The 27,032-nt window shown below is 46.1% G+C and overlaps 1 protein-coding gene across 21 annotated transcripts in view; it reads left to right on the top strand.

Moving 5' to 3' along the window:
* The first annotated feature begins 1,467 nt into the window (after positions 1–1,467).
* ZNF532 (zinc finger protein 532) overlaps positions 1,468–27,032 on the top strand; it is a 123,471-nt gene continuing 97,906 nt past the window's right edge. For 3 of the 21 annotated variants that reach the window (XM_030810332.1, XM_030810316.1, XM_030810329.1), the window contains exons 1-2: positions 3,605–4,413; positions 4,498–4,607. The gene's annotated coding sequence lies outside the window, so the exon portion shown is untranslated. Of the gene's footprint in view, positions 2,029–2,540; positions 2,778–3,352; positions 3,560–3,603; positions 4,414–4,497; positions 4,608–27,032 lie in introns of those variants that run through there. The other 18 variants (XM_030810337.1, XM_030810334.1, XM_030810336.1 and 15 more) reach the window with 15 other exon arrangements.

The raw sequence follows: 27,032 nt of genomic DNA, 5'->3' as shown, positions 1-27,032 counted from the left end.
TTGTATTGTGTTTTTGGAAGAGGGGTAGTGTCCACTTTAACAAAAAAAAACAACCCAGAATAAATGCTGTCTTTTCAGCTGTGAAATTTAGTGATTTTGCAAAATGGACTAAGACGGGTGCTTTGCTTTTAACTACTGGTCTACCTGGCAAAGGGGTTTCTCTGAAATTCTCTTTATAAAAATAGAACTGAGATAACTTGCAATAAAATATCTTTTACTTTTTGTTTATGATATTTAAAAGCAGATGCAATGTTATTTGTTGCCATTTGTGCAAATGGTCAATTGTGCTTCTAGACCAAATTTCTTCCAGCCGAGGCTCCGGCTAAATCACTGGGCTCTGTACAAAGCCCTACTCAAAAAAGTTGGCATGATGAAGCCACAAGGCAGTTGTATAGCTGGAGGCTCTTTATGATAAGCATTTCAGACTTTAGTTTTGGTAGTACAACTCTTGTAACCATTCAAATGCTGCTTTGCTGTCATTTCAACTCTTAAAAGAAGGGAATGGGGGAGGGGCAAGAGAGTCTTTTAAGTAAACAAAGATCCCAAATCCATGAAATCTAGGATTTATCATGGTATGTACATTATGAAATTCCATATATTGTAAACTGTGTAGCATGTCAAGATTTCAAATTAGCAGGTCCTAGTGTACTCTTCAATGCACATACGGTTTTTATATGCATATTAATAAAGGCCCATCTTTGGGAGAAGAAAAAAGGCTCCCTTTCAAATGAAATCAAGCCCAGGTAAAGCTGAAACCCAACCCACAAAGTACTGGCACCGTTTTCAGGCCAAAAGAAGACAAGGGTTTCAATTTCATCATCTTGTAATGCTGATAAATGGGATGCTGTGACTAGCAAAATTTGCAGATTACATAGGTCTTTCTAAACGTGTGTAAATATGCAAATATGTATTCCAATTTATGTGCAATTCCAAACAATTTGCTGTTTGAAATTAAAGACCAACAACTCTTCTGTGAGACAATAATTCGGGTCATTTACATGAAAAGTCTTAAACGGCGAAAATGCTACTTGCAATTTACATCATACAGTGCTCCCATTACAGAGAACAATGGCTTCCTCAATGGAAGTTAACGCAGTAGAGAGGTATACTGAGATTTTTTTTTAACTTTTCAGCACACTTTGCAAATACTAACCAATGAATCAAATTTAAAATGAAACAGAAATGTTTCTTATGCTTGGAGTCATTACTGCTACTTGAGTGTTATTTTTGTGTCTTCAGATTCCGATCAAACAGGAGTGAACCTTTTTAACAGGTTATGGTGACATTTTTTCAGATCCTTCCATTTTGTCCTATTCCCAGTGTCAGCACAATTAGCTTGACTTGGGCGTTTCTGTCTGGTTTTAAAAACCTTTCAATGGAGTGCACGTCTGTGAACAATAAAGGAACGAGGACACGGGGCTGGGAAAACAGTATACCTCATCTGGAATGGAAATCTATCGTCTCTCGCCCTTGCACGGGTCACGATTATACACCTTCGTGACCTTTAGCGGGCTTACATATGTATCTTTTTGTGTTCCGTAGGCTATGACCACCTGCTGTATGTACAATATGTGCTTGTTACATTTGTACACCATCTCCCTTCTAGAATTTAAAGACCTAGCTATTACATCTTGTTTACTCAATATCATTCCCCCATTAAGGAAAAAAAAAACCTACATGAACTGAACATGCCATGTTTCAATCTGGCCCCAGTGGCTTTTTCTCTGAAAGCAAACGTGTGTCTTTTACACCAGGGCTTTCTCCCCACCCCAGGGGGTGTCTTCCATTCTTTTGTGGCTCAGTTGAAGGCGAAAAGGGCTCCAAACCACTAACTAACCAGAGGAGAGCCCCTTCTTCCACCTCCAGGGAGAATTTCAGATTTAATTTGTCCGAAGATAGCGTGCTCTCTTCTTACTTATTTGCCACCATTACGAGGAGAACAAAACACCACCTTGGCTTCAAGATCCTGGGTAGAGGCTCACGGTCTTTTCAACCATCTTTGGCGAGGCCTTGCTTCCTTCCACTCGAGTAAGTCGCGGCTTGGGGCCACGGAAAGGACTGGGTGAGAGCCCGCAATGTCGTTGGAAAAAAGCAGCCCTCCCTGCGCCCCCTCACCAGCCCCACCACCCCGCTCCGCTCCCGGGACGAAGCCGCGAGCCAGCGGCCCCGTATGGGCGAGACTTGGCAGGTCCGCGGGGCGCCTTCTCGCCGCCGCCGGACTCGGGGATCCGCAGCGGCCGGGCGTCGGCGCCCGCCGGCCGCGGGGCTTCGCGCTGCCGCCGCCCGGCTCCCGGAGCCTCCCTTCCCCCATCGGCCGCCCCCTCCCCCTCGCCCGCGCTCCCTTTTGTTCGCTCGCCGCCCGGGCCGAGCCGCCGCCGCCGCCGCCGCCCGGGCCCGCACCCCCAGCCGTAGGCCCCGGCGTGGCGGGCCGGCCGCCGCCGCCGCCGCGCGGCCTAGAGCGCGGTGCCCGGGGAGGCGCGGGGCCCGGGCCGGGCGCTGGCGAGGCCCGGCGGCGGCGGCGGCGGCGGCGGCCCGGGAGCCCGGGAGGCGGCGGCGGCGGCGAGGCCGCTCCACCGCACACGCACACACAGACCCCGGCAGCGGGAACGCAGATGACACGCCCGTAACATGGAAGCCGCCGCCGCCGCCGCCGCTCCGACGACAGCAGCAGGAGCCACAGCAGCAGCCGCCGGCGGCGCCGCGCTGAACAAAGGTCATCCGAGCTGCGGCCCAGACGCCCGGGCTTGACCGCCGCGAAGGCCAACCCCGGGAAGGGGGTGGGTGTGCGCCTCTGGGGGTGCGGGGCGGCGGGAGGCGGCCGGGGCGAACGAGGGGCGCAGGGCAGCCGGACGCAGGGGCGCGGGTGGGCGCCAGGCAGAGGCGGGGTGCGGCCCCTCGTGCCCACTCCTGCGGGTCGGGGTGAGCGCGTGAGGCTCAGGCCCCTGGGCCTGCCCGCAGTGGCCTGTTCCACCCTGGCCTTGGGGACAGCCGGCCTTCGCGCCCCGCCAGCTGGCTTGGGGGGCCGAGGAGGAACCGCCCGGGCTAGGCCCGGCAGGTTACGAGAGGGGGGCCACGTGAGCGCGGCTCTCCTACTCCCCCCGCCGGCGCCGGCCGGGCACAGATGCGTTTCCAGAGGCCTCCGTGCCCCCTCTCCCACTGGCCCTGCCTTCGCCCCCCGCCCCCTCCCCAGACAGCCCCAGTTTTCTTCCCCCGAGGTGAAGGGATTTGGACTTCTCCCCCCAGGTGCTTGAAAGAAGAGAAGGTTGGAGGAGGAGGAGGAGGAGACTGGGGGGCTGCTGGTGGTGGTGACAGGGCTGGGAGAGAGAGGAGAGGGACGGAAGGGAGGAGGGGGCTGGGTGGGGTGGGGGTGACAGCAGAGAGGAGCCTGGTCAACAAGCCAGCACCACTGTGCTAGGAGGCCAGGCCGGCTCTGCAGCCGACGCATCCCGTGTGAGCAGACACACATAGCTCGCTTTCTTGGGGGCTCTTTGTCAGCCACCAACAGAGAGAGCACACACTGACACACACGTACACAAAGATCTGAGCCAGGTTGTGGGAGGTAAGTGGGGGAAGGAGAAGGAGGGGGAAACAGTGTCTGCGGTGGGCTGTGGGGTGGAGGGGAGGGGGGATGGGCCCTGAGGGGCTCTGGGGTGCTTGCGAGGTGAGCATTTCCAAGGCTGTGTGCTCGTGGGGTGGGGGGACACACGATGACCTTCTCCTCCTCAGGAAGACCTAAGAGGGAAGAGCAAACCCCAGCGAGATCCCCCCTGTGCTGATGATTTTCAGGGACTTGTTGGCAACTCAGCGAGGGTTGCCATAGCTTTTTTATGTAGGGTGACCAGAACCGGCTGAAACTGGTTTGAGGCAGATCAGCTCCTGAACACAATGCAGTCACTGAGCTACTACAGTAGGATAGCAGCTTCCTCCCTTCATGGCAGCCAAAAGCAGAGGAGCTTGCAGGAAGGTACCATCCCTACACAGTATGTGAATGCACACTTAGACACCACACAGCACTGGTACGTGACTAATGGAGCCCTAAAAGATTCTGGGTAGAGAAGATGGAAAAAAAGGTGCAGGTTTGCAGGGTCTGAGATTACTTGGGCTTTTCCTGCCTTTTTCTTTTGCTTAAGGGATGGACAAGGAGCTGAGATTTATGACCCTTATTAGAGAAAAAAATGTGCCTTGCTAGGGTGGGGACACTTGGTTGATGCAGTCTCTCTCTCTCTCTTTCTCGGTGTTTATAACAAAACAAAACCAAACTGAACTGAGGGGTTTGTAATGGTAGTTTGTTGCTGGAGAATGCTACTTTGCATGCTTTTTTTCTCTTGCAGGCTATGTTCTGTCTTGTGCTTTTTCTTTTAGAAGCTACTAAAGGGTGTTGGGGATGCTTCTGACTATTATGAAGGCCAAAAGGTAACAATATTGTTCTAGGAAATGAGCATAAATGCATTCCAGTGATGCTGTTAGCCATACATGCTGTCTTTTTTTTCCTTGTAGGCCTGTTGACTGGGGCTGCTTTTAACCCTTTCCTATTTGCTGAGAATGCAGCCGTGTGACAGTAACTGAACATTGGTCTAAAGTCTTTCCAAAAGGTCAAGGTTCACAAGGTGAGATACGCTGTTTTGAGCATGAATTTAAATATTTATTTCAGATCCATTTAGACACAGACGGACCGTGGACTGCTACCCAGGAGATAAAATTGGGTTCAGAGTGGAGAAGAAATGCTCTTAATGTTATCCCAGTTTAATGGGATTAGAGTGACTTTATGATGGTATTGCGATCAAGGCGAAATCGGAATGCCTTCATTAAATCGCATGTGTCTGGGCAATTGGGAGAGTCAGGCCTGGAAGGAAGCGAGTGTGGAGAATGGTAGGCGTCAGGGCCTTGTGGAGAATGTGCTGTTTTGCATAAGACGAAAGCAGTACACATGTGGCATTTTCCCGATGATTATAAGACAAGGAAGGGCTTCACCAAATCGAGGCAGCCTAGCCACCTTTTTAGGATTTGAGGAGTCTGAAGGTAGATTTGCCTTTTGTTCATTCATCACTTTTCTTTTACCTTGCTCTCTTGTGTTAACCTGAAAGGTTTTTCACTCCGACTCCAGTGGTGGAATGTCTTTTATTGATTTTGGGGGCTGTTGACGGTGAGTTCGCCATTGGATTCTTTGTGGCATATGTTTAATGTGGAATACTAATGCAATACCAGGAGGAAGCCGGGTAGTCTGGCTTCATCTGTGAAAAGATGCCTGTTAACTCAAAGCTGTACTGGAATGGGTGGTAGAAAATGTCTGATGCCTTTAAAGATCGCAATTAGGTTTGAGCAGGCATTTTAATGCACCTTCCAAAACCAGAGGTTGGAGAGGAGAGGAGAGAAGGAAGGAGTAAGGAGAGTAGCAAAGTGAAGAACAAAGGCTGAGGGGGCTTACAGGAGAACACTCAACATTTTGCCTTGGGTTCCTTGTGAAAAGAACTGCAACTTCCCCAAACAGGAAACCAGCAGCTCCAGAATGGGATCCAGTGTGATCTCAACAACAGATAGAACTGGTCCGGCCTTTCTGCTGGTTTTTGGTAAAAGTACAGTCAAGAGGAGCCCATAGAAGACATGACTGAAAAGAAAATTTTCCCCTACTTCAAAGTGGGCATTTTGTTCCTCTCCGTGTTCAGCAGAATAGGGGCTTTTCAGCAGTGCCGAGGATCTTAGAATTGGTTAAGTTGTGTGCTGGCAGTTGGTGGGCAGGATATCTGCAGTGAAGGACGTCAAGTATGCAAGGGTTTTGTTGTTAAAATATTTTTCATTTGGCTACAGAACATCCACTATGTGATAAAACTGGCAAAAGGGAAACAAGAGTGCATGGTTAGCTCAGGATACTTTATGGAGTATTTAATAGAGATAAATGTAATCTCGGACGGATATACCAGTAAATAGCTTACATGATGGAACAAAATTCTTTACAAATCACTGTGCTAAAATTGGTTTTCATTTCTCCATCATTTCTGACTGCCAGAGGTTCTGTGTATGAGTGTGGCAGGAATATGCTTGCGAAGCAGATCCGAATCCACGCTGCGCGTGGTGTGCTGCTTCTGCGTTTCTGATGTCAACTAAAACTCAGATGGCTAATATGATAAACCTTAATTAGCTTAATACAATAAGCTGTTTTATTATTTAGTCCTTCATTCTTGTCTTTTGAGAGTCAGTGATTTTTGTTTAACTTTGACAACTAACCCCTTGCCACGGCTATACAGTGCGAATATATTTAAAAAAAAAACCTCTTCATAGGGCATTGCATGTCATGGAATGTTCTGGTTTTCTGTCTTGGTGGTTTTTAGCTTTGTTCCTCTCCCTCCCCCTTGAAGTCTCCTGAAGATAGCATTTGTTTTGCATTTAGACCAGTCTTTCCAGCTGCAAATGCTGCTAAGGGTTGGAGAGCTGGTTCTCTGGGGCGGGAGTCATGAGCTCATCTTGGATTGGAGCTTGTCTCAGGTGTTGATCTCATGCTGAGGTATAACAATGTAGCAGGCCCAGGCCTCCCTGGAGTGGGGAGAGTCTTCTGGGCTGGGGAATGTGGATGTGAGTGTGCAGGATGAGCTAGGGCATGTTCCTTCCTGGGAGAGCCAGGGGGGACCCGGTGCCTGCAGTTCCTGTCACTGTGGAGCCCAGAGCCCAGCCCCTGGTCGGCAGTGCCTGTAGCAGGCTCTAAGGATGACCTGCGGTCCATCCCCTCCGGAGCAGGAATGTGTGGGTTTGGCTGAGGAGAGCACACTGGAAAGAAAGTGTAAACTGGGTGTTGAACCCTTCTTGTTTTTATCCTTTGCCTATTCAGTCATTTTTTCCATGTTAAAGAACATTGGAGCCAGGGCGTTTGGAACTCTCAGCGCAACCTGGTTCAGGAGCACACACGCTCTCTTTTTCTTTTGCTCTTTTTACTCAGCGATTCTCTGCCCCCACCCACCTTGACTCATTTTAAGGAAGGTCTAGGAAGGAGGTTGCCAACTTGTCAGTAGAATCTTCTGATGCCTTTGACTGTGAGTTAGAATTTTAGGGTTTGTGTTCTCCCATCTCCCATTTATTTCTTCTCTTGAAATGTTCTCTTGGACTTTTCTGTGCAATACAGTCGCTCTGCAGTTGGCTTTGAACAACCTTTACTGTATCCTTGGTAGAACGCCAGCTGGCTGTTCACAGCTGGAGCAGAAGTTGCCAATACAAGGGAAACTGACTCCTTCATTCCCCATCATCTACTCCTAATCCCAGGACCATCAGAACAAGAACTACAGACTTGATAAACATTATGGAAACACACACCTTTGTGTTCATTTTATTTTAGGGCTGATCTTTAACCAAGTCATGGTTAAAGAATTAGCTTAAAAAATTTTAAAATTTGTATACAGGAAAATTTACTCTGTGGCGTACAGTTCTGTGGGTTTTGACATATGTAGAGGAGTCACTTATCAACCACCACAAGCGAAGCAGAACAGGCCCATCACACCAGAGCATTTCCTCTTGCCGCCCCTCTGTAGTCAGCCTCTCCTACCCCTGGCATCCACTGTCTCACTATAGGGACATGGTTCTGTCTTCTTAGAGTTTGGGCTTTCTAGAATGTCAGATAGCAAGATGCGTTTCAGATTCATCCATGTTGCTCTGTGTTTCGATACTTGATTCTTTGTCATTGCTGCTGTATGGATGTACCACAGTTTATTCATTTGCTGGGTGAAGGACATTAGGGTTGTTTCCAGTTTTTGGTAATTGTGAGGAAAGTTGCTGTAAACATTTGTGTGAACAGGTTTTTGTGTGAACGTAAGTTTTTATTTCTTTTTGCTAAATGCAGTCACGTGTTGATTAATACAGGGGTACATTCTGAGAAATGTATCATTGGACAGTTTTGTCATTGTGCAAAGATAGAATGTACTTACACAAACCTAGATGGTGTAGACTGCTATAGCCTACTGTATACCTAGGCTATATGGTGTAGCCCATTGCTCCTAGGTTGTAAACCTATACAGCATGTTACTGTACTGCGTACCGTAGGCAGTTTTAACATAATGGTAACTATTTGTGTTTCTGACCAATCTAAACATATAAAAGGTACGGGAAAAATATGGTATTATAATCTTATGGGATCACTGTGTATGTGGGCCATTGTTGACCAAAATGTTGGTTTGTGTTGCATGACTGTTCTTAGAATTGGGGTGGCTGGATCATATGGTACATACATAAGAGTTAGAAGTTTGAATGAAAATAAATCCAACTTGTAACTCACAAAAAAGGTCTAGCCTTGACAGCTGCAGTTAAGACTCCTCGAGAAAGAGATCGTAGTGAACATTGTCTGAAGACACGCGAGAGATGATCACGATAATAGAACACTCTCTAATGGGATGACATGCTTTATAACCCTGAACTAATCCAAATTAGCCAAAAGTGGAAACAAAAAACTGCAAGTGGTAAAATATCCCTTATTTCCTGCAGCAATTATTTTTAATCTCTTCAGAAACATTTGGCAGTCTAATTTTTACATTCAGGTTCAATAAAACACAAAACAACAATAGAATAGAAATTTTGGAAAGTGATACCACAGATCTTTGTTGAAATCTTAGTTGTGTGTAAACAACTTCTGAATTATAATTTGATTTATGGACTGCCAAAGTATTGGGGTCATTTTATTAATAATATTTGCAGTTACTCAGCTTTTATGTGTTTTTAGGAACTGAAAATGTTTAATCAATATTCAGTGAAAGCAGTGAAGAGGGGAGATTTTGGAAGATTCGTTTTTTTTTTTTTTTTTTTTTTTTTTGAGTTGGGGGTCTCGCTTTGTTGTCCAGGCTGGAGTTCAGTGGCATGATCTCGGCTCACTGCAACCTCTGTCTCCCAGGTTCAAGCGATTCTCCTGCCTCAGCCTCCTGAGTAGCTGGGATTACAGATGTGTGCCACCATGCCTGGCTAATTTTTTGTATTTTTAGTAGAGATGGGGTTTTCACCATGTTGGTCCGGCTGGTCTCGAACTCCTGACCTTGTGATCTGCCCGCCTCAGCCTCCCAAAGTGCTGGGATTATAGGTGTGAGCCACTGTGCCCGGCCCAGATTTTTTTTTTTTTTAAGGATAAAATAGCTTTCAGGATTGGAAAGAACAGACACAGGTAATGGTGGTACAGATGGAGGGGAGCCCAAGAAGTGGCACATGATGTTAACCTGGGGATTGCCTTGTCATTTAACAAACACTGAGTGTTTAAGCACTGGGCATTGTGCTAAGCATGGGAGTGCAGAGGGAAAAGGGCCCCAGGGAGAAAAATCTAGTGGAAGGAGCCCCCAGAAGCTATGATAGGAATGTGAATAGGCCACCTCATGCCAAGCGTCCACAGAGGAGCTGTGAAAGACCGGTAAGAATATGTGAGGCAGTCAGAGCCTGGGAGAGCATGTAAGTCCATGCAGCACACGTGGAAAGGCCTGGGGAGAGCTTGGTGTTTCGAGTGGGGTGTGGGTGTGCGAGGGGATGGAGCTGGAAGGCAGTTGAGGGCCACCTAATGAGGCCTTTTGGTGCAATTCCTTGAGGGTGGACTTCTGTGTAGGCAGAAAAGACGGACCTTTCGTTACAAAGGTCCTGTGGCAGCCCCATGGAGGATGGAATAGAGGCTGTACAGGCTGGAGGTGGGGAGGCCAAAGAGGGAACCAGCAATCCAGGAGAGAAAGGATGAGGGTCTTTCATCCCAGGTGTTGTTTGTGGGGATGGAGTGGTAGGTGGCGGCTGCTTCAGGGGGCCAGGTAGTGCCTGATTGGAGGAGTAAGGCTGCTTCTTAGGTGGCTGTCTGGGGGTTGCTTGGAGACTGGGTGTTCCTGTCTTTGAGATAGCAAATTCCGAAGGCAGAATAGATTTGGAAGAGTGGAGGTGGAGGGACTTGATACAGTGAGTTCAGTTTTGGGCTCCAGTTGCCTCTGGCTCTGTGAGTCTGGAATTTAGGAGGGTTGCTTGGGCTGGAGGTCAAGATTGGTAGAGCATACAACAGACAGGATAGAAGAAAGGTGTTTTAAAAGGGGTTGGGTTTGGGTCCCCTAAGATAATGGCTTACGTAGTAAAAACCATAAACGAAGCAGCAGGGGTGGCTGAAGAACTTAGAACCTGTGCTTTAGCAAGTTGGAGGGCAGAAGATTCCCAGGAAGGTGGAAAATGATACCAGTAGCTAAAACCTGCAGATGCTGCAGTAGGTGATGGCACTTTACGTCTGTTATCCCATTTTTCTGATTGTTTTTTTTTTTTTTTTTGAGGCGGAGTCTCGCTCTGTTGCCCAGGCTGGAGTGCAGTGGCGCGACCTTGGCTCACTGCAAGCTCCGCCTCCCGGGTTCACGCCATTCTCCTGCCTCAGCCTCCCGAGTAGCTGGGACTACAGGCGCCCGCCACCGCGCCCAGCTAATTTTTTGTGTTTTTAGTAGAGACGGGGTTTCACCGTGTTAGCCAGGATGGTCTCGATCTCCTGACCTCGTGATCCGCCCGTCTCGGCCTCCCAAAGTGCTGGGATTACAGGCGTGAGCCACCACGCCCAGCCCCATTTTTCTGATTTTTAAACCTTTTCTTAGAGATGGGGTCCTGCTATGTTGCCCAGACTGGACTCAAACTAGCTGGACTTGAACTCCTGGGCCCAAGGAATCCTCCTGCCTCGGCCTCCCAAGCAGCCAAGTAGCTTCACTATAGGCATGCACCACCCCACCAGCTATTACGTTACTTCATTCGATACCGAAATGATGAGAGGAGCTGTATGTGTTTATCCCTGTGGTACCAGTGGGGAAACAGACAGAGACCCTCCCAGCTCGTAAGTGGAAGTGGAAACAGGATTTGAAACATGCTCCTTCTCACTGTGCTGTTCTGCCTTGGGGGAGCACAGTTGGTGGACTGAGGGGTGAGCATGGAAGCTGTTTCAGGGTGTGGAGGTGCCCAGAGAGGGCACAGCAGGTGCTAAACAGCAAAGACACTGACGCCGTTCACGTTGGAGGTGATAGCTGATGACTGCCAGCGTGAGAATATGCAGTGGAGAAGTTTGAGGTACACTCAGGGCCTTTGTATTTAGCCAGATTTCCCTGATTGTAGTCAGCATAGAGAGCAGAGCATCTGTATTTGCACCAGAGACATCTCTAGAAATAGCGTGTTGAAAAGACTTATTTTATTGGGCACTGGGGTGAGGATACAGATTGGAGGGGAGAAGGGCTAGAAAGATGTGTTTGTTTTATGTATTCTTTGAAAAGGCTGAGAAAATCAAAGCAAATTGAAAGTGGTGCCGAGAAGAATCTTTTGTTCCAACAATAAATAAACACAGTTTAAAGAATTCTTTGAATCATCTTCTACGGCAGAAAGTTCTATATTCTGGCTGTTTTATAATGAGGGAGAGCAAATTCTGTTTAAATCTGGAGACTGAAATAAGTAATTTTTAGACAGACGCAGAGTGGCTTTTTTAGCTGTCTCACATATTCCTTACGAAAGATCACTCTTTAAGGATGGTCTTCAGGGGCCCCAAATGCAGATTTTGTATTCTTCTGTTTTCAGTCAGTTATTATTACAGCTTTACATAATTAGAGCTTTTAGACATCTTGAGTGATCCATGGAGACCTAAAGATAAAATCAGGGCGTTGTGGTTCTTGAACTGTTTTCTTACCATCAGCTTTTGCATTTTGGGACACAAACTCCTCCTTTCCCCAAGGCTGACTCCTGGGGCTAGTAATGGGTATTGATTTTATCATTTTCTTTTGTGAGGAACAAATTCTTTCTAGGGATTTGAATAGTAAGAATTAGATCATTGAAAAACCTAATAAGGTTAGAAAATTCAAAGCCCTCTGTTTTAAAGGACCTCATAGCTGGAAGTGCTTCACACATTTGTAGTTATCTCATTTTCTACAGTGAGCCCACATTGGAGGGTGGGGCCATCAGGTAGCCAATAGCAGGTTTAGAACTGCAACCCAGCACTATAGTCCTAGCCCAAGACTGCATTCATCATTACCTTCTCTCTGCTTTCCAACATTTATCCTTTTTTTTTTTTTTTGAGACTGAGTTTTGCTCTGTCGCTCAGGCTGGAGTACAGTGGCGTGATCTCGGCTCACTGCAACCTCCGCCTCCCAGGTTCAAGCGATCCTCCTGCCTCAGCCTCCTGAGTAGCTGGGATTACAGGCATGTGCCACCACACCCAGCTAATTTTTGTATTTTTAGTAGAGACGGGGTTTCACCATGTTAGCCAGGGTGGTCTTAAATCTCCTGACCTTGTGATCTGCCCACCTTGGCCTCAGGGTGGTCTTAAATCTCCTGACCTTGTGATCTGCCCACCTTGGCCTCCCAAAGTGTTGGGATTACAAGCGTGAGCCAAGACGCCCGGCCTAAAATTTATCTTATGTTTTATTTTTTTGAGGCAGGGTCTCACTCTGTCACCCAGACTGGAGTGCAGTGCTGTGATCTTTGCTCACTGCAGCCTTAACCCCCAGGGCTCAAGTGATCCTCCTACCTCGGCCTCCCACCTCAGCCTCTTGAGTAGCTGGGACCACAGGCACATGCCACCACGCCCGGCTGATTTTGTTTATTTTTTGTAGAGATGGGATCTCTCTATGTTGCCCAGGCTGGTCTCAAACACCTGGGCTCAAGTGATCTGCCTTCCTTGACCTCCCAAAGTGCTGAGATGAGAGGTGTGAGCCACTGCACCCAGCTGTCTTATGTTTTGATGGTATTTAATCCACCTCCTATTTATAATCTTTATGTGAACCTGAAAACATTAGTTGATGAAGTTAAGCTTTACCCAGGTACTTGTTGAGAAGCTGGTCTTTAATGGTTTTGCTGATTTTCTTTTTCATTTTTTTTTTTTTTTTTTTTTTTCTGGGATGAAGTCTTGCTCTGTCACCCATACTGGAGTGCAATGGCGCAATGTTGGCTCACTGCAACCTGCCTCCTGGGTTCAAGCAATTCTCCTGCCTCAGCCTCCCAAGTAGCTGGTATTAAAGGCGCCTGCCACCATGCCTGGCTAATTAATTTTTTGTAGTTTTAGTAGAGACGGGATAACACCATGTCTCTATCTCCTGACCTCAGGTGATCCACCCACCTCAGCCTCCTAAATTACAGGTGTGAGCCACCGCACCTGGCCAGTTTTGCTGATTTAACCTAGCAGGAATGGGAGAGGTAATTTTAAAACTGATTTTGTTTTGTGTTCTAGTGAAATCTGGGTGATAAAGGCCATGGAGATTTTCACTTGCCTTTGCCCAGCTCTCAATGATATAAACCTGATTGCCTAACTGTCAATGATGTAAACCTGTGTTTTGCCACTTACTAGCTGCGGGACCTTGAACAGGTTATGTAAGTTCTAAACCATACGTTTCCTGAGGGTTGGTTGTTAGGAGGATTAAATGCATATAAAGTGTTTAGCAGAATATGTGTGGTAAGTCCTTCCTACAATCTTAGCTGTTGTTTTGTGGTCTTTGGTCTCTGTTTTGGGAGAGCAGCCTTAGTCCCAGCCCTTTTTTTTTTTCTTTCTTGGAGGGTATTGTCTCCTGTCCTGCCTTACCTCATTGGCAAGTATATTTGTTTTTGACCATGAAAACAGACTGTGTGTCTCCTCCTTGTCTCTAGAGCTTTAGTTACAGCTGCCCTATATCAGGTTAAAAGTGGGTGAAGTAGGCACAAGGGTAGTGTATTTGTTCCTACTTGGCTCTACTTTGATTTGTGGTTGGAGAATCTTGTCTGAATTTTGTATTTATTTGTTTATATTTTATTATTTTTTTTGAGACATAGTTTTGCCTTGTTGCCCAGGCTGGAGTGCAATGGCACGATCTCGGCTCACTGCAACCCCTGCCTCCCAGGTTCAAGCGTTTCTCCTGCCTCAGCCTCCTGTGTAGCTGGGGTTACAGGCGCCCACGACCATGCGCAACTAATTTTTGTATTTTTAGTAGAGACTGGGTTTCACCATGTCAGTCAGGCTGATCCTGAACTCCTGACCTCAGGCGATCCACCCGCCTCGGCCTCCTAAAGTGCTGGGATTACAGGCGTGAGCCACCGCGCCTGGCCTGAATTTTGTATTTGTAATGTAGTACTTGAACATTTTTTTGCTCCTGGAAAAATTTTCCACTGAGTGGCTGTACTTTAGCTTGTCTGTGGGTGCAATTTACATTGATCAAAGTTTAAAACAAAACAAAACTTGATTGTGAAAATATGCCAGGTTAGCAAAAGCCTATATTCTGACCCTTTCCCCCGGCACTTCGCTTCCCATGTTTGTTTGACCATGCCTAGATACTTACATTCTGCACACTGGGATTTGAGGGTGATAGAAGGGTGAGTGGAGAAGGATCTATGAATAATTATTTTATTTCTGGAACTACTCTGTTCAGTAGAATGGTAGCCACTAGCCACATATGACTATTGAGCACTTGAAATATGGCAAATCCTAATTGAAATAAGCTGTAAGTATAAGATACGTATCAGGTTTTGAAGATGTAATGAAAAAAAATCAGAATATCTTGTTAGTTTTTTATATTGAGTACGTGTTGAATTCATAACATTTTGGCTATTTCACCTTCTTCCCCCCTTTTTTTCTCCTTTTCAAAAAATTGAAACTTTTTTTCCTGGAGATGAGTGTCTTGCTATGTTGCCCAGGCTGGTCTCAAACTTATGGACTCAAGTGATCTTTCCCACTCAGGCTCCCAAAGTGTTGGGATTATGGGCATGAGCCACTGTGCCCACTCCTTTTTTTCGTCTTTTTAAAATATGACTGCTAGAAAATGTAAAACGATACGTGGCTTTCATTATACTTCCCTTGGACAATGCTGTTCTGGAATGGTGGGTGGACATTTAAATAAATTTAGCAATGAAATTTTTCTGGTGCCCTGCAGTAGTCATATTTGTTGATAACATTGAGTCTCTCCTCCTGTTAACAAAGATAGTGCTAGTTTGGGCCCTTTTTCTCTCTCAAGTGTTCCTAATTCACCTGTCTCCATCACAGGTCTACACAGCCACGCTGGGTTGGTGTTTGCTTCATTATGGAAAGGGAACCAGTATTGATCACAGGTTTGCTGTGTGCTGGATGCCTTATACTTACTGTCCCCTGTAAGGTTATACTTCACATCCCTGTTGAGACTCACAGCTTGAGTGACCAGCTGAAGAATGCTCCACTAGTAGGTGATCAACCCTAGATTTGAACCAGGGTCTGGCCAGCTTTGAAGTTCTTTTTTGTTTCTACCACTTTGTGCATCTGTTCCGTGTAAAAGCTCCGGCTTGCTGCTGGTGTTCTGTACCTCTCGGGAGCCCTTGTCATCTAGAGTGTACTTCTCACACTTTAGTTTGCATACAGATCACTTGGGGATCTTGTTAAAATACAGATAATGATTCAGTAGGGCTGGAATGGGCCCAAGACTCTGCATTTCTAAGTAACCTCGTGGTGCTGTTGACCCTGTTGCTCTCCGCTCCTTCCTTGGTCTCGGACCTGCTTCCTCTCTGCTTCCAAAGTGATCAGATTCTCCAGGCCTTCCCTGATACCACAGAGACTTACCCTCTAGCTTGGCATGTGGTGCTAGCAGTGAGCAGACATGGGGGCCAGGACTGTTTTTTTGATCACAGATGCCCAGTTCTGGCATGAATGCTAATTTCTGAGTACTCAGGATCTGACTGGATCCTGGGTTTATTCCTCTTCCTACGTTCCTGCATTACTCCACCTTTGATATTGTGATCGCTTTGACACTTGTAGTCTGATAAGATGGAAGATAATTTTAATATTGTGATTGCATCCATGAGATGTGGCAAAGGTGCCTGTTATGACTTCATGAAGACTGTCAGGCCTTAGATCAGCAGAGACAAGTGACTTTGGGCCTAGTGCAATGGCTCACGCCTGTAATCCCAGCACTTTGGGAGGCTGAGGCTGAGGTGGGAAGATCGCTTGAGGCCAAGAGTTTGAGACCAGCCTGGGTGACATGGTGAGACCCCGTCTCTAAAAGAAATAAAATTAGCTGGCTGTGGTGGTGTGCACCTGTAGTCCTAGCTACTTAGGAGACTGAGACAAGAGGATCACTTTAGCCCAGGAATTAGAGGCCGCAGTGAGCTAGGATCACACTACTGCACTCTAGCCTGGGCGACAGAGTGAGATCTTGTCTCAAGAAAAAAAAAAGCAGAAAAGAAAAGTGACTATGCCATGTTTGGTTCACGGATTCAGTATCCAGTGAGAGATGCAGACTGAAGGCAGTTAGCCTGCCACCGTTTCTGCCCCCCTTGCCTGATGAGGAATAGAGGTGACTTGGGAGTTTTCCTTAGAATGGGGGTTAGAAGAGCCACTTCGTGTAGCAGTGTTGGAAAATGGCTAGTCACATCACCTCTCCAGCACGTGATGGAGACAGCCACCATTGGGTCCTTGGGTGAAGCTGTCCTGGGGAAGGTTGCCTTGGGGCCTGGACCAAACAGGAGATTGAGTTGCAGGAAGGAGTTCACTGTGTTATGTGTTTAAACTCTTATGTAAGAGACTGGAGAATTTTACTTAGTGGGTTTATTTTACTTTGGGAAGGCACATTGATTAAATCAGCTATAGCAATAAAACAATGTCTGTTGCATGAGGTCAGTTACCTTCCCCATCTCTCTACAAGAAAGTCCGCCATTTCACAGAAATTCTAGTTGAAATTTAGATCTTATTGGACATCTGGGCACTGAGAGTTCTGTGTTATATGAATCTGGCATATTGAATTGGATTTATTAATCGTTGGCCAAGTCTGTCAGCTCCCTGTGCTGTGCAGAATCCTGTGCCTGGCATGGTGACAGTATCTGCTCTGGGCCTGTGAGTGTGGCCCTTATGGAGTCACAGATTATTGGAAGGGGAGTGGAGTGGGGTTTGGAAGAATAGGGACAAGGTTGGGTGTGTCCTAAGGATGGTCAAGGCTGTGGGGCCAGCCATGGAGGAAGGAAGTGGAACTATGGAAGTTAGTCACAGTTGGGGGTGAGTTCAGAATGTAGCTAGGGCGGAATGTTGCCAGAGCGTGCCAAGAGTCAGGGTAAGTTAGGAGTCAGAGACTGGGCAGGTTGGCTGGGCACAGTGGCTCACACCTGTAATCCCAGCACTTTGGGAGGCCGAGGTGGGCAGATCAATAGAGGTCAGGAGTTCGAGACCAGCCTGACCAACATGGTGAAACCCAGTCTCTACTAAAACTACAAAAAATAGCTAAGTGTGGTGGCACGCACATATATTCCCAGCTACTCGGGAGGCTGAGTCAGGAGAATCGCTTGAACCTGGGAGGCAGAAGTTGCAGTGAGCTGAGATTGAGCCACCACACTCCAGCTTGGGCGGCAGAGCAAGACTCCATCTCAGAAAAAAAACGCTGGGCAGGTAGACCTTCAGAGGACGTCAGAAGGCCAAAGATGATGGGCACAAGTCTGGTGAAATAGGCAAGGACAGGAACACATACAGATGCAGGACAGATGCCTGTGCACAAGTGCAGGATGGCAGGAGTCGGCAATCCGAGAGATCTGTGATCCGTGGTGCTGACAGGAGAGGCCCCCTGCAGGACGACCATGGAATGAATGAGTGAGTTGGTGAATGAATGAAGACTATATGAGCTACCAGTTCCAGTGATCACTGGATAACTGCAGCCTGAAGCGGAGCCAACTTCACCCAGCTTTCATGTGGAGTGGTAACTGAGGGCCCACCTGGCCCAGGTGGCTGAGGTGAGGGGTGTGCATTGGGAGAGGCAGTAGCTCCTTCCCTGGCAAAGTTCATATGAGAAGGCTCTGAAAGACTAGATTGTTTAGAGTGCATGATTTGTAGGACATGATCAAGCTATGCAGTAAGAAAGGCAGCTCATTGTGAGGCCCAGGGTTAGCAGCTGTCAGGAGGACCTGACATCAAGAACTCAAGCGTCATCTTGCGCTAAGCTTACTCCACATTCTTTTGAGGACCACATACCCTTGGTTGTCTCTTTTGCTTCCGCTTTAGAACTTCTTTCCTATACACATGGCCAAACAATGCTGTTCCACAGCCCCTGTGTCTCCATGTCCTCATTTGAAATACTAGTGGACATCATCCGTAGTCCTCTGTCCTACTTGCAGTTCTCAAGGCCAAAAATCTCACTGGGCCTGGTCTAATCAGCTGTGGAGGGCAGGTTGTTCTTGTTCTTAGCCCTAAATAGGCGACAGTAGCCTTCAGTGAAGGTGGCCAGTGGGCTTGTGAGACACGCCTGGCGGGGCCAGTAGGAGCCATAGAGGCAAATCTGATACATTAGCGTCTCCTGTGTCTGGCCAAGGCATTCCTTACTTTAAAATGCGATGCTTTCTAGAGAATGTCATTGTGAGAAAAAAATCTTTGTTCAGACATTGGCAAAACAATTAAGTAAATGAGTAAAGTCAATGAGAAATGAGCTGTGCATGTTTATTGGGTAAGTGTAACAAGCTGGCGGCAAAAAGGCAATGCAAGTGGCGGCTGCCTTTTTTATTGTTTCGAGAGGGAGTCTCGCTCTGTTGCCCAGGCTGGAGTGTAATGGCACAGTCTCGGTTCACTGCAGCCTCCGCCTCCCGGATTCTTTTGCCTCAGCCTCCCAAGTAGCTGAGATTACAGGCGCTTGCCACCACGCCTGGCTAATTTTTTTGTATTTTTAGTAGAGACTGGGTTTCACCATGTTGGCCAGGCTGGTCTCAAACTCCTGACATTGTGATCCACCTGCCCCTGCCTCCTAAAGTGCTGCAATTACAGGTGTGAGCCACCACACCCGGTTGTTGGTGGCTGCCTTTTTCTATAGCATGTACTCTAGTTCATACATTAAAAACAACACTGTTGGCCAACGATTTTTTTTCAGTGGTAGGGATGTATTTTCCTTGGTTCATTCCATCTTTCATCTGTTCTCCTTACAGCCTTCAGCACAGAGTTGTTACTTGACTGTACTGTTTTGGGGGTGCAGTTTGTAGCTTTGCCTTAATTCATTATTGTGAGAAAAGAACTTACCCGTAAGTAAATTGGATTTGTGTCCTTAACTTTTAACACTGTTTTCTGACATGCTTACGTGGATTCTTTTTTTTTTTTTTTTTTTGAGATGGAGTCTCGCTCTGTCGCCCAGGCTGGAGTGCAGTGGCGCGCAATCTCGGCTCACTGCAAGCTCCGCTTCCTGGGTTCACGCCATTCTCCTGCCTCAGCCTCTCCGAGTAGCTGGGACTACAGGCGCCCGCCACCACGCCCGGCTAATTTTTTGTATTTTTAGTAGAGACGGGGTTTCACCGTGGTCTCGATCTCCTGACCTCGTGATCCGCCCGCCTCGGCCTCCCAAAGTGCTGGGATTACAAGCGTGAGCCACCGTGCCCAGCTGCTTACATGGATTCTAGGGGCAAGGACAGGATGAATACCAAAAAGAGAAGGATTGGATCCTAATAGAGGTTCTGAAAAAGATGTTTTGGTGGAAGTGTGAAAAAAGAGAGGGATGGAGTTGGACAAAAAAGAAAGGTGATCCAGAGAGGGAATGGTGGGAACACTTAGTTAGCAGGAGAAGAAAGTGTGCAGAGGCCGCTGAGCATAGCTGTCTGGCTCGATAGACATTTGTTTGCTAAGAAATGATGAAAAGCAAGAGTTGCAATGAAGATGAGCTAACGGGTGACTTGGTCACCTTGGTAAGATAGATGCAGCTAAGGAAACTCTGTTTATTTGGAGCCATTTTGAGATCTAAGTCGTTAGGCCTCAGAGCAACGCTGAGAAGTGGATCATCTTATTATCCCACTTTATTCCTGAGGAACTTGAGGCTCAGAGAGGTTAATGGATATGCCAAGGCTAAGTTGGATTGGCATTTGTACCCGGGTCTTTCTGACCCTGAAGTCTATAACCTTTACTGTTCTTTAATACAATTGCCAGAGTGGATGAGCTCTTTTGAGTGTGGAAAGTGAATCTTTTTTCTGTTTTCTGTTGACTCAGAAATCACAAAAACAGTATGTCTAGCTTGTAGTATTAGCTCCATAAATGCATAGCAAATGCTGGTTGTCTGAGTAATGTATGGACTGAGACATTGAAGGTAGGAAATTTGGCCAACTGACTGGTGGAATTGTTCAAACCTAAAGTTCAGGGTCTTTTATAGGTACATAGATGTATATTTGAGCCCTCTTATAGGCGCGCGCGCATATGTGTGTGTGTGTGTGTGTTTGGGGCCCCTCAGAGGTATATATCTGGCAAAATGCAAGTCTGGTTTATCTGGCCAATGTTAATTTTGGAAAAGATTAAGCACATAGTTTAGCACTTGATGTAATACTGTGATTAGGCTTTACTACTTTTGATTTAGATGGCTCAGGATTTTAAAAAAATTCTCTTCTAATCTTGAGTGTTAGGATATTACTGACTTCAGCTGAAGTTTCAAATTGAGCTATAACATCTTTGGTTACACAGTGGTCTAATTTCAGGTCACTGAGGATAGGAAAAATCTGTTCTGCATCTGTTTTGCTTCTTTTTTTTTTTTTGAGACAGAATCTCGCTCTGTCGCCCGGGCTGGAGTGCAATGGTGTGATCTCGGTTCACTGCAGCCTCTGCCTCCTTCAAGTGATTCACTGCAACCTCTGCCTCCTGGGTTCAAGTGATTCTCCTGCCTCAGCCTCCCGAGTAGCTGGGATTACAGGCTCCTGCCACCACGCCCAGCTATTTTTTTTGTATTTTTAGTAGAGACGACGGGGTTTCACCATGTTGGCCAGGCTGGTCTTGAACTCCTGATCTCAGTCGATCCTGCCTTGGCCTCCCAAAGTGCTGGGATTACATGTGTGAGCCACTGCACCCAGGCTGTTTTACTTCTTAAAAGACCTTGCTGGGTTGTGTATCTGCAAGGGGCACGTAAGTTGAGGATGCTGTTTATCATATTGCACGTGGTTGTTGTAAATTTTGAGGACATCTATCTTGTTATCACCTATGGAAGTTAAGTCACTTGGTTAGAATTTTGTAACTTCTAAAAGGCAGAGCTCATCTCAGTTTGTCTTACTACAAAGTAGCCCATGCTTTTAATCACCTACAGTGTCCTGTGGTTTATAGGTGTCAATTTTATAGCCAATTGGTGGCAGGCTCAGATACCTTTGAGGTTCAAAGCCACTGCTAGGTCAACCAGTATTTCTCCTATTGTCAAGAGCCATGAGGTATTTCTTGCTTCAGAAGACTGATGTGGCTGTGGCTACTCAAAAGTCCATAAACATTAAGAGATCTTGTGCTTTTATTAATTGTTCTTCCTTTACAGTATATATGTGTGCCCACTTGTGTGCATTTTACAATACAAATAGCTTCTTTTTGGAAATACTTCTAGAACCATCAAACAAGGTTTTTTTTTTTTTATTTTTCGAGACAGGGTCTTGCTCCGTCGCCTAGGCTGGAGTACAGTGGTGCAGTCTCAGCTTACTGCAGCCTCTGCCTCCTGGGCTCAGGTGATCCTCCCACCTCAGCCTCCTGCGTAGCTTGGGACTATTAGGTGCACGCTGCCACGTCTGGCTGATTTTTCCGTTTTTAGTAGAGATGGGGTTTCACCATGTTGCCCAAGCTGGGAACATAGTTTTTATGATCATTTCTATGGCATGAAACTTTAGGTGGTGTCTCTTTAGAAATACTTCTTCATTCTTGCTCTCCCTCCATATTTGGCGATTTGTTAACTTGTTCTTTCCTTAAGTCATCTTGGGTTAATGCAGAGGTGTGTCTGGAGAGGAAGTACTGCCAAGAAAAGCATGGAGTTAGAGTTGTCAGGAAAATGGGCTCGAAGCACCTCCCTCACATGATAACTGTAGGATGCATGCCTGTTTCCTAAAACCAGTTCCTAAAGAGAATATATTTTTAAGAGGCAGGGTCTTGCTCTGTTGCTTAGACTGTAGTGCAGTGATGTGATCTCCACTCATGGCAGCCTTGAACCTGTAGGCTCAAGCAACCCTCCTGTCTCAACCTCCCAAGTAGCTGAGACTGCAGGCGTGCAACACCATTCCTGGCTAATTATTATTTTTATTTTTTGTAGAGATGGGGTCTTGCTTTGTTGTTCAGGCTGGTCTCAAACTCCTGGCCTCAAGTGATCTTCCTATCTCGACCTCTTGAAGTGTTGTGATTAGAGGTGTGAGACACCATCCCCAGTCTCCAAAGACAATAATTTCTTAAACCTGGCTTCACGTTTGTCCCAGAGATATCTCATCCTGAAAGATTCCAGCATCAGATAAGCTTGGGTAACGCTAAAGCTCTGGATCCCCACTTTGAAGATTCACATTGGAGGTTCGTGTTAGCTCTGGAAAGTTCTGAGAAGCCTTGAGGAAAGAAATCAGGCTGTGTGTATGTGTATTTGATCTAACAGTTCTCAAATTCCTAGACTGTAGAACCCCTTCTTCCCCTTTCTTGGGTGGAAAGTTTAGTAACAGGAGAAACATTCCTGGGTAAATATTCTTCCAAGCTGTTGGTGTCTTTGATGAAATTAATGAAAACTGAGAGAGGGCCTTGTGAGGAAGACTCAGAGAGTTTCATCCATCCTCTTCTCAATATAACATAATGATTGATATACTGATGTAATTAATTTTCTTTCTCTGTGTTTTTTTTCCTGTTTTCTGTCTACTCCAGGAAGAGAACTTTTAAATGAATTGATTTTTAAAATCAACGGCAGTGGGCATTCTGTGGGTGATCACTGTGGGGGATGCTCTCAGACATATTTTTTAGATGAAAGGACTGTGTTTCAGAATTCCAAAAGTGTTTTAAGTGAATTTGGTATCTAGTGAGAATTGTTTCATGATTAGCCAGTGGCATCATTTTGGAGGATGAGAACAGCTGTGATACCTGTGCAGGGAGCCTATTTGTCCACTCCCTCAATTCATGGGAGAGGGCCAGGGTCAGGGTTGGCTGGAACAGGGAATTGCTACTGTCTGTATACTAGGACATGGCTCTGGCATAAATGACCGAAGCAAGCAGGTTTATTATGATTCCAATAGGATTAAGTATTGGTGGGAGGAGGATAGGGTGATACAGGGAAGGTGTCCCTGCTCACATAAAGCAGAGTTTTTTAACCTCAGCACCGTTAGCATTTGGGGCTGGATAATTCTTGGTTGTGGGGAGGGCTGTCCTGTGTGTCTTAGGCTGTTTAGCAGCATCCTTGACCTCTACCCACTATATGCCAATAGCATGCCTCCTCCCCCAAGTTAGAACAACCAAAATGTCTCTGGACATTGCTAAATATAATTGGTGATAGGTCATCTCAGTAGAGAGCCACTGCTTGAAGCCTTGTAGTAAGAACAATACTTCAAAACTTCAGGGGATGAAAATTGCAAAAGAAAGACCTCTGTTGAGGGAAGCAAGCCAGTCAGCCTCGTGGACCTGTAAAATCCCCAGAGAAGTACGTTACCTTCAGCTACTAGTTTTCTCTTCCATGTTTTCTAATGCTGGAAGTCTCAAAAAGTGTTTGCAAATGTTAACATTTTAAATTTAGTGCTTAAAATTTAAAAATTTGGCTGGGCACAGTGGCTTACGCCTGTAATCCCAGTACTTTGGGAGGCCACGGCGGGCAGATCACCTGAGGTCAGGAGTTCAGGACCAGCCTGGCCAATATGGTGAAACCCCATCTCTACTAAAAAATACAAAAATTAGCTGGGTGTACTGGCACGCTCTTGTAATCCCAGCTACTTGGAGGGGTGAGGCAGGAGAATCACTTGAACCTGGTAGGTGGAGGTTGCAGTGAGCCAAGATGGTGCCACTACACTCTAGCCTGGGTGACAAAGTGAGACTCCGTCTCAAAAAAATTTTTTTTTAATTGACAAAGTAAATGAGAAGAAGCAGCGACTATTGCTGATAGTTCGGAGCATTTCAGGGACAAAAGCTGCTGTGCAGGATTTAGGACTTACGCACAAAAATGTAGAAGGATTATTCAGGTGACAAAGGAAAATTACTTTGAAGTTATTCTTTTTCTATACTCAAAACATCACTTCTAATGTAGAAAATCAATATTTTGAAGCTACAGTTTTTAGAGATGCTACTAAAAAGCATGGTACTTACAAAATGCCAAAGGAATGCTTCTAAAGTTGGTATGAGTTTTCCTCCTAAACCAGGAATCCCTTGTTACTAGTATTCACACAGGTAAGTAACTTCTTAGTGTTAGTGTTTTTTGTTTTTTTTTGTTTTTTGTTTTTTTTTGAGACGGAGTCTCGCTCTGTCGCCCAGGCTGGAGTGCAGTGGCGCGATCTTGGCTCACTGCAAGCTCCGCCTCCCGGGTTCACGCCATTCTCCTGCCTCAGCCTCCCGAGTAGCTGGGACTACAGGCGCCCGCCAACACGCCTGGCTAATTTTTGTATTTTTAGTAGAGACAGAGTTTCTCCATGTTGGTCAGGCTGGTCTCGAACTCCCGACCTCAGGTGATCCGCCCGCTTCAGCCTCCCAAAGTGCTGGAATTACAGGCATGAGCCACAGTGCTCAGCTGGGTGTTCTTTTTTTTTTTTTTTTAAGGTTAAAAGAATGTATATCCAGTGGAAAACAGAGCTTGTACGAAAGTACTTTTGACAGAATTGCCAGGATTGATGATTGTGGGAAATTTATTATTATCTTCATTTACAGATACACATTATGACCTTCAAAGTTTGTAGGAAATTTAAATTTCCACCTCCTGCCTTTTGTGCACATATGAGATTTTGAAAATGCAAACCTACACTTACGTGAATTTTGAAAAAATTCTTTTTAGTGTTAGAAGAATACAGTTGGGACCGGGCATGGTGGCTCACGCCTGTAATCCCAGCATTTTGGGAGGCCAAGGAGGGTGAATTACTTGAGATCAGTAGATGGAGACCAGCCTGTCCAACATGGTGAAACCCCGTTTCTACAAAAATACAAAAATTAGCTGGGCGTGGTGGCAGGCTCCTGTAATCCCAGCTACTCGGGAGGCTGAGGCAGGAGAATCACTGGAACCCGGGAGGTGGAGGTTGCAGGGAGGCGGAGGTTGCAGTGAGCTGAAATCGCATCATCGCACTCCAACCTGGGTCGAGACAATGTCTCAAAAAAAGAAAAAAAAAAATAAGTTGGAAGTAGAGAGTAAAAGCTCAAAATTTCCCTCACCCCGTTTCATAGCCTTTTAAAGCTGGGGGTCAGGATCTGTGGTGGCATCCTTCTGAGCCTTTCTATGAATTTTACTTTATTTATTTGTTTATCTTTTTTGAGACGGAGTCTTGTTCTGTCATCCCAGTGGCACCATCTCAGCTCTCTGCAGCCTCCGCCTCCCAGGTTCAAGCGATTCTCCTGCCTCAGCCTCCAGAGTAGCTGGGACTACAGGTGTGTGCCAGCACGCCCAGCTAATTTTTGTATTTTTTTAGTAGAGACAGGGTTTCACCACATTGGCCAGGCTGGTCTCGAACTCCTGGCCTCAAGTGATCCTCCTGCCTTGGCCTCCCAAAGTGCTGAGATTACAGGTGTGAGCCACCGCACCTGGCCCTTTCATTCGATTTTATGTATCTAGGAATTTTACATGTCTATATGCTTAAATATAAAAACGTATGCTTATTTTATTTTAAGGTAGTGTATGTTTTGTTTTGTGACCTGATTTTTTTTTTTTTTAACTTAATGTTCAATCTTGATTGTTCCACTTCAGTACTTACAGTGACTCTAACCTCTCTTTTAATCAGGGCATGGTACTCCATAAAAAAGGAATGTGCCAAAAATGATGTGAATGCACTTAACACTGTTGAACTGCGCATTTAGATATGGTTACGATGGTAAATTTTATGCTATGTGTATTTTTACCACAGTTTGAAAAATAATGTACCATGATTGTTACATAATCGTTTATGTGCCATTGTCATGGATATGTACATGATTTCTAGTGCTTTGCTATGTTACAAATAACTGCATCAAATGTTTTTGTACATGTGATCCTCAATTTGGGAGATTTTATTTCTGTGGTTTAAAACATTGCCCCTGTGCCCTGAGATCAATGACGTGTTATCCAGATACAGCACATAGAGGCCTTGCCCATTTTTCTTTAGGAATAACTAGGGGAAGAGTAGGTTTTTTTCTATATGGATTTTGAGAATTTATTGGTTGTGGGTATGTTATTAGAGAGAGACTATTCTGTAGTAATCTCCTTAGTTGGAGATGTTCTTTCATTAGCTTGTAATCTCAGTGAGTTCCTGGGCAAGCCTGCCCAGAGCTCATTTTCACTTGTCCTTTACCAGATACCTGCAGGGGATGGTCAGCTCCGGTAAATTACCTGGTTCCTAAGGCTTTCCTGGCGGTGAAATGAAGAACACCCTGAGGGAACACAGGCAGATGATGGAGTTCTGATAGCTTTGTTAGGTGGCTTATTCCATAACACAGTTGTGTAGGGGCCTGAGGGGCCCTGGGCAGAATCCAGGCCTTCTGGTCTCCTGCAGTGGTTTGGTATTTAGTAAACTCTTCTGTGTTTGAATTTTTCTGTGCAGAACCACGGTTTTGGAATGCTAACCTGAGGGCAGTCTTGCCCTTTAAATGTACATTTTGTTTTCTGAAGAGAAACATGGGGCAGGTATTTTTGGAGGCTTTATATATTCAGTAAGTAGATATTCCACTGTTCAAGAACCTTAACGCTCACAGCAAGTCAGCACAATTCTATTTTTGACTTTTGAGCAAGAAAAAGAAAACACTGGTCACGTGAATTGGCTGGTGTTGCTTAATTTGGTTATTGTTCGATGCATATGTACCTCCGGGGTGATGCAGCCCTTTGCCTGTCATGTGTTTGGGGTCAGTTGGGTGGTCTGGTGGGAGAAGAGGGAAAGAAAATGGGTAGTCTGCTGCATCATTGTGTGACCTGTCATCTTCCACCTGGGCTTAACACAAAACCACAAACCAAAACAGAACCCCCACGCTCACAGGAGGGACCGTCATGCAGGACTAGGCAGTATTGCTGGTTGTGGTTAGTGTCCTCTTCCCAATCCTAGGGCCTATCTGAAGGCTGGAGACCACACCGAGTCAGGGCGAGCTGCGGTCAGTGCCACTTCCTGAGGAAGTGACTGAGGCAGCCGGGCTTTGTGAAAGCTGCTTTATCCCTGCGTCCCCCGGGGCGGAGGGGAGCAGAAATAATATGCCAATGGCTTTTCCTGTGGAATTAAAGGAGCCCTCCCCAAACATTTTTTTTATT

This window comes from Nomascus leucogenys, chromosome 4 (genome assembly GCF_006542625.1).
Source record: "Nomascus leucogenys isolate Asia chromosome 4, Asia_NLE_v1, whole genome shotgun sequence".
NCBI classification, from domain to species: Eukaryota; Metazoa; Chordata; class Mammalia; order Primates; family Hylobatidae; genus Nomascus; species Nomascus leucogenys.
The sequence above is the reverse complement of the archived record's forward strand: the minus strand, read 5'-3'. Positions and strand labels throughout refer to the sequence as shown.